Source organism: Antedon bifida, chromosome 7, assembly GCF_963402885.1.
Source record: "Antedon bifida chromosome 7, ecAntBifi1.1, whole genome shotgun sequence".
NCBI classification, from domain to species: Eukaryota; Metazoa; Echinodermata; class Crinoidea; order Comatulida; family Antedonidae; genus Antedon; species Antedon bifida.
Genome location: NC_136232.1, coordinates 21,898,318 through 21,913,976, shown reverse-complemented (window position 1 = coordinate 21,913,976; position 15,659 = coordinate 21,898,318). Strand labels below are relative to the sequence as shown.

The window sequence follows — 15,659 nt, the reverse complement described above, 5'->3', positions numbered from 1 at the left end:
ATACATATGAAGTTGTTATCTTTACTGTCCGTTAACAATAATCGTCAGTGTTTTAATTTCGTAACAAATTAATTTTCTATTTCGCTGAATTACTTTACCCCCAAGGTTAGTAAAAACTATGTAAATATAGATTACAACAAAAGAAACAAAACAACGTAAAAGAATAATCATCAAAATAATCGAAGTTTGTAAATATTATATATTTATTACTTTGGTAACTGTTGACATTGCAGTACAAATACAGTAGTTCTGTAAACATATCCAATTCGAATTGTAAGTCTTTGCGTAGGCTATGTATTTTTATGCCGATGTTAACGAATCGATGTGAATAAACCAGATCCACTGCGGATGCCGAGGTACATTTACATTGTTAACCGTCGACGTGAATAAACCAGATCCACTGCGGATGCCGAGGTACATTTACGTTATTAACCAGTCGATGTGAATAAACCAGATCCACTGCGGATGCCGAGGTACATTTACGTTGTTAACCGTCAATGTGGATAAACCAGATCCACTGCGGATGCCGAGGTATATTTACGTTGTTAACGAGTCGATGTGAATAAACCAGATCCACTGCGGATGCCGAGGTACATTTACGTTGTTAACGAGTCGATGTGGATAAACCAGATCCACTGCGGATGCCGATGTACATTTACGTTGTTAACCAGTCGATGTGGATAAACCAGATCCACGGCGGATGCCGAGGTACATTTACGATGTTAACAAGTCGATGTGGTTAAACCAGATCCACTGCGGACGCCGAGGTACATTTATGATGTTAACGAATCAATGTGGATAAACCAGATCCACTGCGGATGCCGATGTACATTTACGCTGTTAACCAGTCGATGTGGATAAACCAGATCCACTGCGGATGCCGAGGTACATTTACGATGTTAACAAGTCGATGTGGTTAAACCAGATCCACTGCGGACGCCGAGGTACATTTATGATGTTAATGAATCGATGTGGATAAACCAGATCCACTGCGGATGCCAAAGTACATTTATGTTGTTAACCAGTGAATGTGGATAAACCAGATCCACTGCGGATGCTGAGGTACATTTACGATGTTAACCGTCGACGTGGATAAACCAGATCCACTGCGGATGCCGAGGTACATTTACGTTGTTAACCAGTCAATGTGGATAAACCAGATTCACTGCGGACGCCGAGGTACATTTACGATGTTAACCGTCGACGTGGATAAACCAGATCCACTGCGGATGCCGAGGTATATTTACCTTGTTATCCAGTCGTTGTGGATAAACCAGATCCACTGCGGATGCCGAGGTACTTTTACGATGTTAACCATAAATTTGGTAAACAAGATCCACTGCGGATGCCGAGGTACATTTACGTTGTTAACCAGTGAATGTGGTTAAACCAGATCCACTGCGGATGCCGAGATAAATTTACGTTAATAACTACCCCTACTAAGGGGACACTTTCTTTGGTCTCAAATGGTTCTATTTTTTATTCTATTCGATTCAGCAATTAGAGAATATTATATAAACATACATAAAACACATACAGTGGTACTAGTGCCCACTAATCAATGTTAAGGTCGTATATATTAACTTATACCGCAGAAAAACTCCCAAATACGTCATCTTGAATGATTCCGTATTTGTGTATGTTTGTTTCAGTATGTTTATCGTACGTCACATGTTGGTAATATCGAAAATCCCAGTGTTATCAATTTTAAATATTACCTACTGTACACTACAATCAACATTAAAGCTTGGTTCCCACTAGCGACGCAACGCAAGGACGTAACGACCAACCCAGTGGGCAAAAATTGGTTGAATTAACGTTAATTCAACGTTATCTGCAAACGTTGAAATAACGTTGAAAAAGTGGTTGAAAATGAAAGTTTGCCTCAACGTAAATGTCAACGTTGAATCAACATAGAAATTATCAACGTTGAAACAACGTTAAAATAGGTAACGTTGAAATAACGTTGAAAAAATGGTTGAAAATGAAAGTTTGCCTCAACGTAAATGTCAACGTTGAATCAACATAGAAATTATCAACGTTGAAACAACGTTCAAATAAGTAACGTTGAAATAACGTTGAAAAAATGGTTGAAAATGAAAGTTTGCCTCAACTTAAATGTCAACGTTGAATCAACATAGAAATTATCAACGTTGAAACAACGTTAAAATAGTTAACGTTGAAATAACGTTGAAAAATGGTTGAAAATGAAAGTTTGCCTCAACGTAAATGTCAACGTTGAATCAACATAGAAATTATCAACGTTGAAACAACGTTAAAATAGGTAACGTTGAAATAACGTTGAAAAAATGGTTGAAAATGAAAGTTTGCCTCAACGTAAATGTCAACGTTGAATCAACATAGAAATTATCAACGTTGAAACAACGTTAAAATGTCTACGTTGAAATTATCAATGTTGATTCAATGTTGAAATTATTAACGTTGAAACAACGTAATAATTAAGTTGAAATGAAAATTTGCATCAACGTAAATTTCAACATCGATTTAACGTTGAAATTATCAACGTTGATTCAATGTTGAAATATTAAAGTTAATTCAACATTACCCGCTAACATTGTAATAACGCTGAAAAACTGTTGAATTAAAGTTTAAATTTTAAAAAATATCAACGTTGATCCATTGTAGAGTAATCAACCAAATTCAAGGTGGAAAAAATAACGTTTAATCAACGTATACAGATCAATGTTGATTCAGTGTAAACACATTTTTACCGTGATTCAACATAGACATTATCAACATTAATTTAACATAGCAATGGTTTAGTTAATAGAAGAACAGCTTATAGTAACACAACCAAAATAAATCAAGCTGAAATCTGGCATATTTTCAATGGTAATTGATTTGTTGAATTACTATATCCAATTTGAATCAACGGTTTTAAAGTAGTTGGTAGTAAAGTATACTGTTACGTCGCAGAATCCATCAATAGAGACATTTTATAAAACTGTATATCTTACTAATCTTTAATTTCTATAAAAACATAAAATAACATTTAATCAGGTGTTATCAAATCATCAGGCAAAATCCAAGCAACAATCAAATAATGTACATCCTCACTGACAGTTCTCAGGTACCAAAGTTAAGTATAAAAAATATACTAATAACCAGTTTGTAATATGTTTGCCAACTAACATGATTGAATAACTATAAATATTGGCTGATTACAGTAAAACATAATAAATACAACACACGACACAGGTGCCTTGTGCTAATGTTGCAGAAGTCCAAATGAAATGGCAATAACACAATACTGTAATTGCATTGTTCCGATTAGTCAATAAACAGTTGCCTCGATTCTTGTGTTGACATTGTCCTATGCTTTCCAAAAGTGTGGCAATATCATTTTTCCAAAGCTGAAACAAATTCAATCAAGTTACTGTAGTTTTAAACAAAAATAATACAGTAAAAAATTAATTGAAAGATTTATCGCCGTGGTTAGGATTCCGGCACCGGAACTCAACTGCCCAGCGTTAGGGAATCCGACACGCTATTGCGCATGCCCAGAGCGAGGTAATCGGCGACTCCATACTAACGTACAGCGATGGATCATTTAATAGCTGCGCCACGGCGAACTAGCCTAGATGCCTACTAAATAATACTACTAGTAGGCCTAGTAGTAGTAGGCCTACCAGTAGTAGATGTGACCAGTGGGCCTATTTATTCCGTAATAAATATATAAACTTCATATAATTATGAATAATTATAATTACATAACTAGTTTTATGATTTTTCAAGTACAAAATAAAAGATTTCATATAACGCACTGTATAACAAGATAACATGCATTACAAGTTGATTTAATTGTTGACAGGATTCGATCCAAGTCGGCCCTAAACCGTCTCGGCCAAAGTCAAGTCGGCCCCAGGTCAACTCGGCCCCAAGTCAACTCGGCCCCACGTCAACTCGGCCCCAAGTCAACTCGGCCTCACGTCAACTCGGCCAAAAAATAATCGGTCAACTCGGCCCCATTAAAGTATGGAACGCAAAAAGTGCAAAGGAAGGGGATTGATATTTCTTCACATTTTTTTTACCTATGAATAATTCTGACTTTTAATGAATATTAATATTTAGACAATGATACATTTTAGCAACAAAAATAAGAATGATAAGCAATCATTATTACTTATTACAATGAACATTTGGATAATAAATAGGAACACATTGTAGGCCCAATAATGATGATTTAGTTGATATGGGGTTTAAAAAGGCATAGCCTAAACTTTCCCATTATAACTAAACTAAACTATGTTCGTTCGTGCGTCAAAATTCAATCATGTCCGATATGCGAGGACATGAACTATTATAGGTGTAGTAATTAGATTGTTTGGTTGAATCATTGAGGTATAAAATATTAATGTTAACTATATCATATGGTTGAATCACGCGTAGATTTTTTCAGTGTATGCATATCCATTTGATTAGGCGACAACATCTGAAACCAATTCGTAGCTGCGCCTCCCTGCGCCTTTGTTTGGTAGCTATTTCGATATCTACAACTGCTACGTGTTTTCGCTGACCGGGGGATTCCCCTTTTTTAAAAACGCAAATCATGGACAAAAACGAGGCACGCCAAAACGATGTACGATCATGTTTTCTATGGCCAAATGGTGGAACGTAGGCCTACGTCTTCGATTTACTTAAATGCTGTACCTGCACGTGTTTTTGTAACACGCGGGTACTTCTATTCATATCGGCAATGAGATCATTTTTTATATGAGTATTTTTCTTATTTCTTCATTTTTTTTAAAGCGTGGATAGTAATAATCATAATAATATTAAGCACTTTTTGCGTTCCATACTTTATTGTGGCCGAGTTGACCGATTAGTTTTTGGCCGAGTTGACGTGAGGCCGAGTTGACTTGAGGCCGAGTTGACTTGAGGCCGACTTGACGTGGGGCCGACTTGACGTGGGGCCGATTTGACTTTGGCCGAGACGGTTTGGGGCCGACTTGACCTGCACCACCCGTTGACAGCAGCCGCCGCGCGGATGTGAAAAAACAGAACTGTTTTTTGGCCCGGAAGTCGGGGTCGCAACGCTACGCTATTCACTTTCGTACATTTCTTACTTCATACTTCCTCTGTCTAATAAAAATACAGAATTATGATTCTTAGATAGATACTGATTCTTAAAAAATATCATAATTATTTTAACCCGTGGCGTAGTCGTATTTTAATTATTAATTCATGTATGACCTAGGCCAAGTTTAATCCATCGCTCCCTCTCCCGACGACTAACTAGGCTACAGTAAACGCCACAGTAAATCCCTATTTAACACTCCGACTTTCGGTGCGGTGTGGTGGTGGTGTGTGCGGTCTGTGGCACTAGTGCAAGCTATAATTACTTCGCTCTGGGCATGTGCAATAGCGTGTCGTATTCCCTAACGGTGGGCAGTTGAGTTCCGGTGCTGGAATCCTAACCACGGCGAAGATTTACTGTCCCCAAAAAACATGAACAATGAAGATTAATACAATCATACTTTGAATACCTTGCCATTTTGCAATTTTAACAAAGATATTCACTTGCCATAGAAAATAAACAAATAAAACAATAAAGATTTCACTTAACAAAAATACAAAATAAACAGTATATTTAACCAAAAACCAATTGTTTGTTTTTAAAAAATGCATTTGTACCTGAAAAGGGGGACAATTTAAAAATTGTCCCCCTTTTCAGGTACAAATGCATTTTTTAAAATCTAATTTTTGGTCAAAGTGAACAACTCTATAGTGACGGCATATTCAACAAAACATTTTTTTAAAAAATTGTTCAGTTCAATTATATCTTTAACACTGTAAAAATTCAATTCAGAACATCATTTCACACTTACACGTAAAATATGCAATCAATTCAATTTATGTAAATAATATTGCAACACTGTATTAATATTTATTCAATATTAAAGTTAAGAACTATAAATACCAACCTTTTGTATATAAAAATATTGATCATCCATTAGATTTTTCTCGTTTGATTCACATAGAAAAGATTATACATGTACTTCATTATTTTGTACTCTAGCTAGGCATAGGCCTAAGGGCCTTAGCTAGGCCTACAATCTGAAATAAAGAAAGAGAGTGAGTTTAACAAATAGCCGTCCTAGGCTAGCATGTGTTTGTATACTACTGTATTAATACTAATAATAGCATTAGCAGCTACTGTAGACAGCCTAGCAAAAAGCTAGCTAGGCTAACTAATTATATATTATAATGTTTTATTTATGTATACTTTTGGATAAATAAAGAAAGAATTGAACTAAGGCCTAAATACATACCATTTATAACCATAATAAGTACAGTACTGTAGTTATCCTTGGCAAGGCAAATGTTTGCCCTTGACAGGCATGATACTAAATGCTTCCACTACTGTAGGCCTAGTGAGCGAATTCAGTTCATCAGTTTGGCAGCCTGCCTAGCCTACTTAGGCTACTACCTATAGCCTAGCTATGCATGTGTGGCCTACTAGACTAGAGGCTAGCTATTGATAAGGGTAAAATAGTCAAGCTCTAAGCTTATAAATTAGTAGTAGATTACAAATAAAAAAGATTGTTTTCCTACCTGAAAACATACTTATTTGACAATTTCAATGATGAGCCTTTTTTTTTCTACACACCACTACTAGGCTAGGCCTAGCCTACGTCGAAGTAACTGAAATTGCTGACACCAGTTTCAAAATTTGATCAAAACGAAACTAACCAATGACATTTGACAAGCTCTTATCTTATGAAATTTGATCTTGCATGAAAGGATCATTCAATTTTCAACACAACTTCTAGCTAGAACATTTTTGTATTATACAGAGACAATAATATTTGCCAATCTAAAATTCCTAAATAACCAATAATCAAGCTACATCATACATTTATTGTTTTACAATAAAGGATGATAAAAAAACGCCAACTGAAATCTAATGTTAATTTAACGTTGAAACATCAATGGCAACGCACTAAAACACATTATTATTTAATATTAACGTTAAAAACATGTCATTTTAACCAAAGTATTAAATAGAATTTAACTTTAATTTAACGTTTAATTAACATTGAAAAAAAAAAATAATAATTGTTTGAAAAAAATTACTAGTTAGAAATACAATGTTATTTCAACGTTGGATCAACATTGATAAATTAACGTATATTACTAGTTAGAAATACAATGTTATTTCAACGTTGGATCAACATTGATAAATTAACGTAAATTACTAGTTAGAAAGACAATTTTATTTTAACGTTGAATCAACATTGATAAATTAACGTAAATTACTAGTTAAAAATACAATGTTATTTCAACGTTGGATCAACATTGATAAATTAACGTAAATTACTAGTTAAAAATACAATGTTATTTCAACGTTGAATCAACATTTATAAATTAATGTAAATTACTAGTTAAAAAGACAATGTTATTTTAACGTTGGATGATCAACATTGATAAATTAACGTAAATTACTAGTTAGAAAGACAATGTTATTTCAACGTTAAATCAACATTGATAAATTAACGTAAATTACTAGTTAGAAGGACAATGTTATTTTAACGTTAGATCAACATTGATAAATTAACGTAAATTTCTAGTTAAAAATACAATGTTATTTCAACGTTGGATGATCAACATTGATAAATTAACGTAAATTACTAGTTAGAAAGACAATGTTATTTCAACGTTAAATCAACATTGATAAATTAACGTAAATTACTAGTTAGAAGGACAATGTTATTTTAACGTTAGATCAACATTGATAAATTAACGTAAATTTCTAGTTAAAAATACAATGTTATTTCAACGTTGGATCAACATTTATAAATTAACGTAAAACATTTGTTAGAAAGACGATGTTATTTCAACGTTGAATCAACATTGATAAATTAACGTAAATTTCTTGTTAAGAATACACTGTTATTTCAACGTTGGATCAACATTGATAAAATAACGTAAATTTCTAGATATAAAGACAATGTTATTTCAACGTTGTATCAACATTGATAAATTAACGTAAATTACTAGTTAAAAATACAATGTTATTTCAACGTTGGATCAACATTGATAAATTAACGTAAATTACTAGTCAGAAAGACAATGTTATTTAAACGTTGGATCAACATTAATAAATTAGCGTAAATTTCTAGTTAAAAATACAATGTTATTTTAACGTTGGATCAACATTGATAAATTAACGTAAATTACTAGTTAGAAAGACAATGTTATTTCAACGTTGGATCAACATTGATAAATTAACGTAAATTACTAGTTAAAAATACAATGTTATTTCAACGTTGGATCAACATTGATAAATTAACGTAAATTACTAGTTAGAAATACAATCTTATCTTAACGTTGGATCAACATTGATAAATTAACGTAAATTTCTTGTTAAAAATACAATGTTATTTCAACGTTGGATCAACATTGATAAATTAACGTAAATTTCTAGTTGAAAATACAATGTTATTTCAACATTGGATCAACATTGATAAATTAATGTAAATTTCTAGTTAAAAATACAATGTGATTTTAACGTTGGATCAACATTGATAAATTAACGTAAATTACTAGTTAGAAAGACAATGTTATTTCAACGTTGGATCAACATTGATAAATTAACGTAAATTTCTAGTTAAAAATACAATGTTATTTCAACGTTGGATCAACATTGATAAATTAACTTAAATTACTAGTTAGAAAGACAATGTTATTTCAACGTTGGATCAACATTGATAAATTAACGTAAATTTCTAGTTAAAAATACAATGTTATTTCAACGTTGGATCAACATTGATAAATTAACGTAAATTTCTAGTTAAAAATACAATGTTATTTCAACGTTGGATCAACATTGATAAATTAACGTAAATTACTAGTTAGAAAGACAATGTTATTTCAACGTTAAATCAACATTGATAAATTAACGTAAATTACTAGTTAGAAGGACAATGTTATTTTAACGTTAGATCAACATTGATAAATTAACGTAAATTTCTAGTTAAAAATACAATGTTATTTCAACGTTGGATCAACATTTATAAATTAACGTAAAACATTTGTTAGAAAGACGATGTTATTTCAACGTTGAATCAACATTTATAAATTAATGTAAATTACTAGTTAAAAAGACAATGTTATTTCAACGTTTGATTAACATTGATAAATGAACATAAACATTTTATTGAAAAGAAAATGTTATTTCAACGTTGATTCAACGTTTGAAATACGCTGACAACATGATTTCAACAAATCAACTATATTTCAACGTTGATTCAACGTTGAAATTATGTTCTGTGCCCACTGGGAATCTTAAGCGTGGTTCCCACTAGAACGCAACGCAGCGACGTATCGACGCAAAATGATGTATTGCGTAATCAGAAGTGGGAACCGACAACGCAACAGTGCTGCAAACATCGCAGGTTTGATTTCACGCAGGCGGGGGAAAACACAATTATTGAAAGGGCATTTTCTTACGTTGCGTAGGTTACGTTACGTTGCGTCGCAAGTGGGAACCAAGCGATGGATTATTCGAAAAGTCGCAATAGGGTTGGTGAAATCTGTCCACAATAGGTTACTTTTCTGTCCATAATAGGTTACTTTCTGTCCACAATAGGGACTAGAGGGCGCTGTTGTTTGTCCATAATAGGTTACTTTCTGTCCACAATAGGGACTAGAGGGCGCTGTTGTTTGTCCATAATAGGTGACTTTCATAATTGGCTGTCCAAAATAGGTGACTTTTTGTCCACAATAGGGGATTTTATTGGAGTAGTGCGCCATCCATTGTGTTGTCCATAATAGGTGATTTTTTTGGCGTACTCTCGTACGTACGTACGTAGGCCTAGTTTGTTTCGCGAGTAGAAGTAATACTAATTTGCTTTCTCTTCAGACTTTGAGTTGAGGCTACCGACCTAGGCCTATAAATTAGTATATTATTTAAGTCTCTCTAGCCTAGGGGTCTCTCTAGCCTAGGCCTAGTCCTGTTAGTTAGGCTACCTCTATACTATAGGCCTACTTAGGCCTACTAGCCTAGGGCTAGGCCTAGCTTAGATACAGCAGCAGGGTACCTCCCTGCTTACAGGAATACAAATGACATGGGCTCCATATTAGGTAGATATGTTTCCTACTACAAACAATAGGCCTAGCCTCAGTTATCTTGTTTGTTTGTTTTTTTATTATTTATTAATATAATATGAATATATATACAGACTAACATACTATTTTACTCGTAACTATATTGCCTATTCTGCAGGTCACTGGCGGACTAAGTCACTAGAGGCCTAGTCACTATTTAATACGGTCTTTTACTACTGCCACCGCTACTATACTTTGAAGACCGAAATCTTCAAATCACAAACATCTAGATTGAAGGGTGTGTAGAAAGCGACGACCTCGAATTGGACGATCCCAACGACCCGGGCGACCTCGAATTGGACGACCTAGAATTGGACGACCCATAACACGAAACCGACGACCCCTATAGCCTAGCCTAGGCGTTAGGCCTAAGTGTGGTATAACATCCCGAAGCCGAACATAGCCAAAGATCTTTAAACCATACCTTATATAATACTCGCAAGCAAGCAATTGATTGAAAAAAATACAGAAATATCGCCATTTGATACTGAATGTGTCGAAACGAACAAACGAACAGATATGGAACGCCAAGAGTGCATCATTAAAACTGCATTCGACTCGATTAGCACACGAAATATCATAAACATGGCAAACCAGGTCAAAACGGCCCCTTTTTCATCGGCGGGTAAGGTTTGCTCAGTGGATTGGTCATTGGTATTTCGACAAACATATTAAAAAGAAATTCAAAAGAAATAAATATTATACATTACATGGTTAAACCATGGACGTATAATTACATCTCGTCTTCATATAATGAACACTATAGGCCTACCAAGCAGCGTGTTGCGAACATGTGCATGGGGAGGGCCATAAGAAAGCTTTACATTTCACATATGCATTGTATACCGTCAAACCTTACCCGCCGCTGAAAAGGGGGCCGTTTTGACCTGGGTTGCCATGTTTATGATATTTCGTGTGCTAATCGAGTCGAATGCAGTTTTAATGATGCACTCTTGGCGTTCCATATCTGTTCGTTTGTTCGTGTCGACACATTCAGTATCAAATGGCGATATTTCTGTATTTTTTCAATCAATTGCTTGCTTGCGAGTATTAAATAAGGTATGGTTTAAAGATCTTTGGCTATGTTCGGCTTCGGGATGTTATACCACGCTTAGGCCTAGGCTAGGCTATAGGGGTCGTCGGTTTCGTGTTATGGGTCGTCCAATTCTAGGTCGTTCAAATCGAGGTCGCCCGGGTCGTTGGGGTCGTCCAATTCGAGGTCGTCGCTTTCTACACACCCCTAGATTGAACTATTAAAATTTTTGTTTTTTTTATTATTTTGTGAATGAACGAGTCTTATCCAGACAGTTCGGACAGTTAATAGGTTGGCAGTATAGTAGAACCAGAGCTAGTGTTACTGTGTTATTAATTATGTCATCTATTTAAATCTCACAATTGTTTTCCCATATTTTTTGCGTGTATTACAGATTGTGTACAGTGTATCTTCTGATCAATGTTATAGTACAGTAGCATGGAAATGTCTATTAACTAGGGTAAGTAACAGATAGGCCCAACCTACAATTGAAGAAAAATACTTTACATATAACCCACTACATCTTTTAGGAGATTTTTCAATATGATCAAGATACTGTGAAATCCCAAAAAGAAGCCTATTTCAAAACAGTATTTGTTTGCAAAAGTAATCTCGAAAAGGAGGATACAAATGAGACAAACTGAATATTATCAGTACCGTAGTAGAAAAACTTACTGACAATACATTTGAAATGTTCTATTCATTTGCTTTGCTAGGAAAATAAAAGTAGATATTTCTTTGTTTATTTCCATTCATTATAAACATTACAATCACCATACAAAGAATAGATAAATCCACTGACAAATTCATGCAGAAAATATTTCAAAATTTAATTAAATGTTATATTATAAAAGCATTCATTCAATAAAGCCTTTATCTTTAAACATTTAATATAAGTTTTTATATAGTGAGTATGGTAATAATTGACTCTGACAACTGGCATAAACATAAATTTAGTAAAACAATCCTACATATCTTTTTTTTAAATGCAATAAAATATTTAAACATAACTGTGTCCCACCATACAACATGACAATTTGACTCAGCATTACTAAGATTGAAGTTACTTTTATTATACAATACCTAAACATTATTATAGTGTTTAACTATTTCCTTTTTTTTATTATAGGCATACAGATATTCTGCCCATATATCCTGCTGAAATGAAAAGGTACATCATTTCAACATAATATCTTTGATCATATCATCATCGGTCAATACTTATACTATAGTAATAAACATAATAATTATGGTGTATTTTTTTTATCTTTGCTATTTTTTAAATTGTAGTTTAACCATATTTTTACACTTTTAAAATTAATATAATTCAGTATTTTTGAATGTGATTTAGATTATGAATAAATTTAGAATACAGAACAAAATTGTTGATTGTACACTGCGTGTATGTAAACTGGATTTATTGTCGTATTCCTAATGATTCAAAATAATATTTATTTTGCTTCATTATTAAAGATGTATTGTCCCTCAAAAACATGAAAAATTAATTCAATCAGACTTTGAATATGTTATTTTGTAGTTTTAATAAAGTTAATCGAAAAATTATTATGTTACAATAAAATGGAATGGAAAATTTTTTTTTAAGAATTATTTTTTCAGGGGGACAATACATCTTTAAACATTAAAATTGATTCATTTAATTAAACAACAATATAATAAATGGATGAGAACTGCTGCTGTTGATTTACTACTGACTGGGATGATTTGTCATGGATTTTGAAACAAGGGACGACCTAAAATGACGAAATGAAGTGCTGAACTCTGATGTCTTTTGCAATATTAAATTGATAAAGTTGATTTTTATTATTACTGTTAACAAAACAAACAAAACAAAAAAAACAAAAAATTAACGGTAAAGAGAAAACATTATCATATATCTATATAACCTATGTGGACTATCATCAGGAATTAAAGGTATAAAGGTATAAAAACGTATTTTACTAAAACAATAGGAAGATTCAAATGTTGTAAGCCTACATACAGTATTTACAAAAGGAATGGAAAACCCAAAGATGAAATGAAAAGCTGTTGGCAAGCGTCTTTAACTCCTATAATTTGTAACATTGTTGAGAAATTGCTTTGATGTATCTAGAATAGTATAATAATATACTAATTACATTTTTTCAGTTTGGAATTAAACAAATGTATAATTATTGAACTTTTACTTTCTAAGGTTTTCATTCATGGGCACAGTTAAAGGCTGTAAAGATTTTTAATTTTTGTTTTCTTGACTTTTCTTCTGCACTGGACGGTGTCTAATAAAAAGAACTTAATAACTCAGTAGCTGTTGGTGAAAACACCAATGGATTACAGATTTTATTTCAAATAAAGCGCAAGTCAAAGTTGGTGATATTGTAAATAATATTTCTTCTTTTTTAATTTGCTGATGATCACACCTTATCACGTCCTATAAAAATAATGATTGTATAATGCTTCAAATAGATTATATTTAATTGCTAAATGAGCAAATGTCAACAATCTTAAAACCTTAAATCCTGTACAATGTGCCATAATATTCTCTCAAACTATTTACATACACACTGTAACTTAGTGAACATTGTCTGATTCTTGCATTATGCATTATATAAAATATGTCTTGGTCAAGTTGAACAAAGCTCTATTACTCCTAGTGGTTAGATTGTAGTGTGGGCACCATTTGAGAAATATTATGTTTAGAGAATAAAAAGTATACAAAGGAAAACAACAAGGAAAGTGATTTTAGACACACTTGGGACATAGGGCCTACCTTATTTTTATAGTTTGAAAGTGCTAGAAATATTACCTATTGGTTGATTGATCACTTTATTTCAGAATAAAAATTTCATACAACAATTAAAAAAAACCCGAAAATCACACTTTAATAGGATTTTTTCTCTCAAAACCTATTTGAAGACTCTATTGAAGACTTGTTTGAATTACATTTAAACTTTTATTAGGATTTAAGGTGTTGAAGGATTACTATAGTTTTTTTGGTTTTGTTGGAATTCAAAAGGCAATTCATAATTCTTCCCAGAAAGCAAATTATTATTTACGATACAACTTTCCTACTATTAACTCAGACTTGGAGGCCTAGGATATAGGCCTAGGGCCTAGCCTAGGCTAGGCCTAGTTTAGTTAGTACTTGGTTGGCCACTATCTAGCCTATACTAGGGCCAGGCTACTTAATTACTAGTCTACTATGCTATGGAGTTTCCTACACATTACAAAAATCACCTATTATGGACAACATAATGGATGGCGCACTACTCCAATAAAATCCCCTATTGTGGACAAAAAGTCACCTATTTTGGACAGCCAATTATGAAAGTCACCTATTATGGACAAACAACAGCGCCCTCTAGTCCCTATTGTGGACAGAAAGTAACCTATTATGGACAGAAAAGTAACCTATTGTGGACAGATTTCACCAACCCCGCTCAAAAGTCGCGTGTGATTGGTCTTCGTCGTCCTTGCGTTACGTCTTGCTGGGAACAAAGCCTAAGCAGTAGTACTTAAAGCAAAGTGCAACTAAGTACGCCACTGTATTGTTTTGATTCAATATTTCAACACAATGACGCCTTTCATTGTTCTTTGTTATGTACATTGTCCTTAATTCGTGCGGAACGCATACCACACCTACACTCAGTACTGACATCATTGCATTCTAGCATATCATCTCTATTATATATTATAATGGTTCTAGTCGCTTAATAATCCCTTCGGTTTTACCACTGCATAGGCTTACCATTGCATCCTTTACCTAGGAGTTATCCAGATTGTAGCGTAGACATTTAAAGAACAATTTCATACAAAATGAAAGCAGTGAAGACACTCGTTACTATTTGCCTGATGGTTATGGTTTTAATGTTGTTTTATTTGAATTCAAACACGGTGGTAAGTTTCATTCAATGATTTTATTGTATTTTTTATTATATTTTTTTTCAGTTTTTTTAAATTAAAGATATATTGTCCCCCAAAATAATGAAAAATACAGATTTATAAAACTAGACTTTTAATAGACCATTTGCAGTTTTAATTAAGTTATTCACTTAGATGGAAAAAATGATCTCACTTATACAAAGAAAAGTTCAATTTAACCAAAAACTGTTTTTTTGCCTTAAATTACAGTTTTTCAGGTAAATATTTTTTGTTGGCGATCCAATTTTTGGTCAAAGTGAAAAACTATTGTGTGACATTAAAATGGCATATTCAACCAAAATAATTATTTTTCTGGGGGACAATAAATCTTTAAATAATTGTAATACATAAAGTACATGTAATAAAAAAATATTATATATGTGAAAAAGGGAAAATCTGTGATCAATGGAGAGCCCTAACATACAAGTAATGGAATATTAAGTCGAGCCTTATGCTTTTATGTAAAAGTGGTGAATATTAGATTTTAAAAATCAAACGGTGCTATCGCGTAGGCCTACTTGATAAACTACCGTTCCTGAACGCATAGGCCTATAGCATGTATAAAATGATTTTAAAAAAA

General features: G+C 33.1%; 1 long non-coding RNA gene across 1 annotated transcript; it reads right to left on the bottom strand.

Annotated features, from left to right (window-relative positions):
• Positions 1-2,947: 2,947 nt before the first annotated feature.
• On the bottom strand, positions 2,948-6,859 carry LOC144848365 (uncharacterized). Its single transcript, XR_013613847.1, has 3 exons — positions 6,577-6,859; positions 5,946-6,078; positions 2,948-3,374 (listed from the first exon to the last, which is right to left on the bottom strand). It is a non-coding gene; the product is annotated as an uncharacterized LOC144848365 (long non-coding RNA).
• Positions 6,860-15,659: the final 8,800 nt, after the last annotated feature.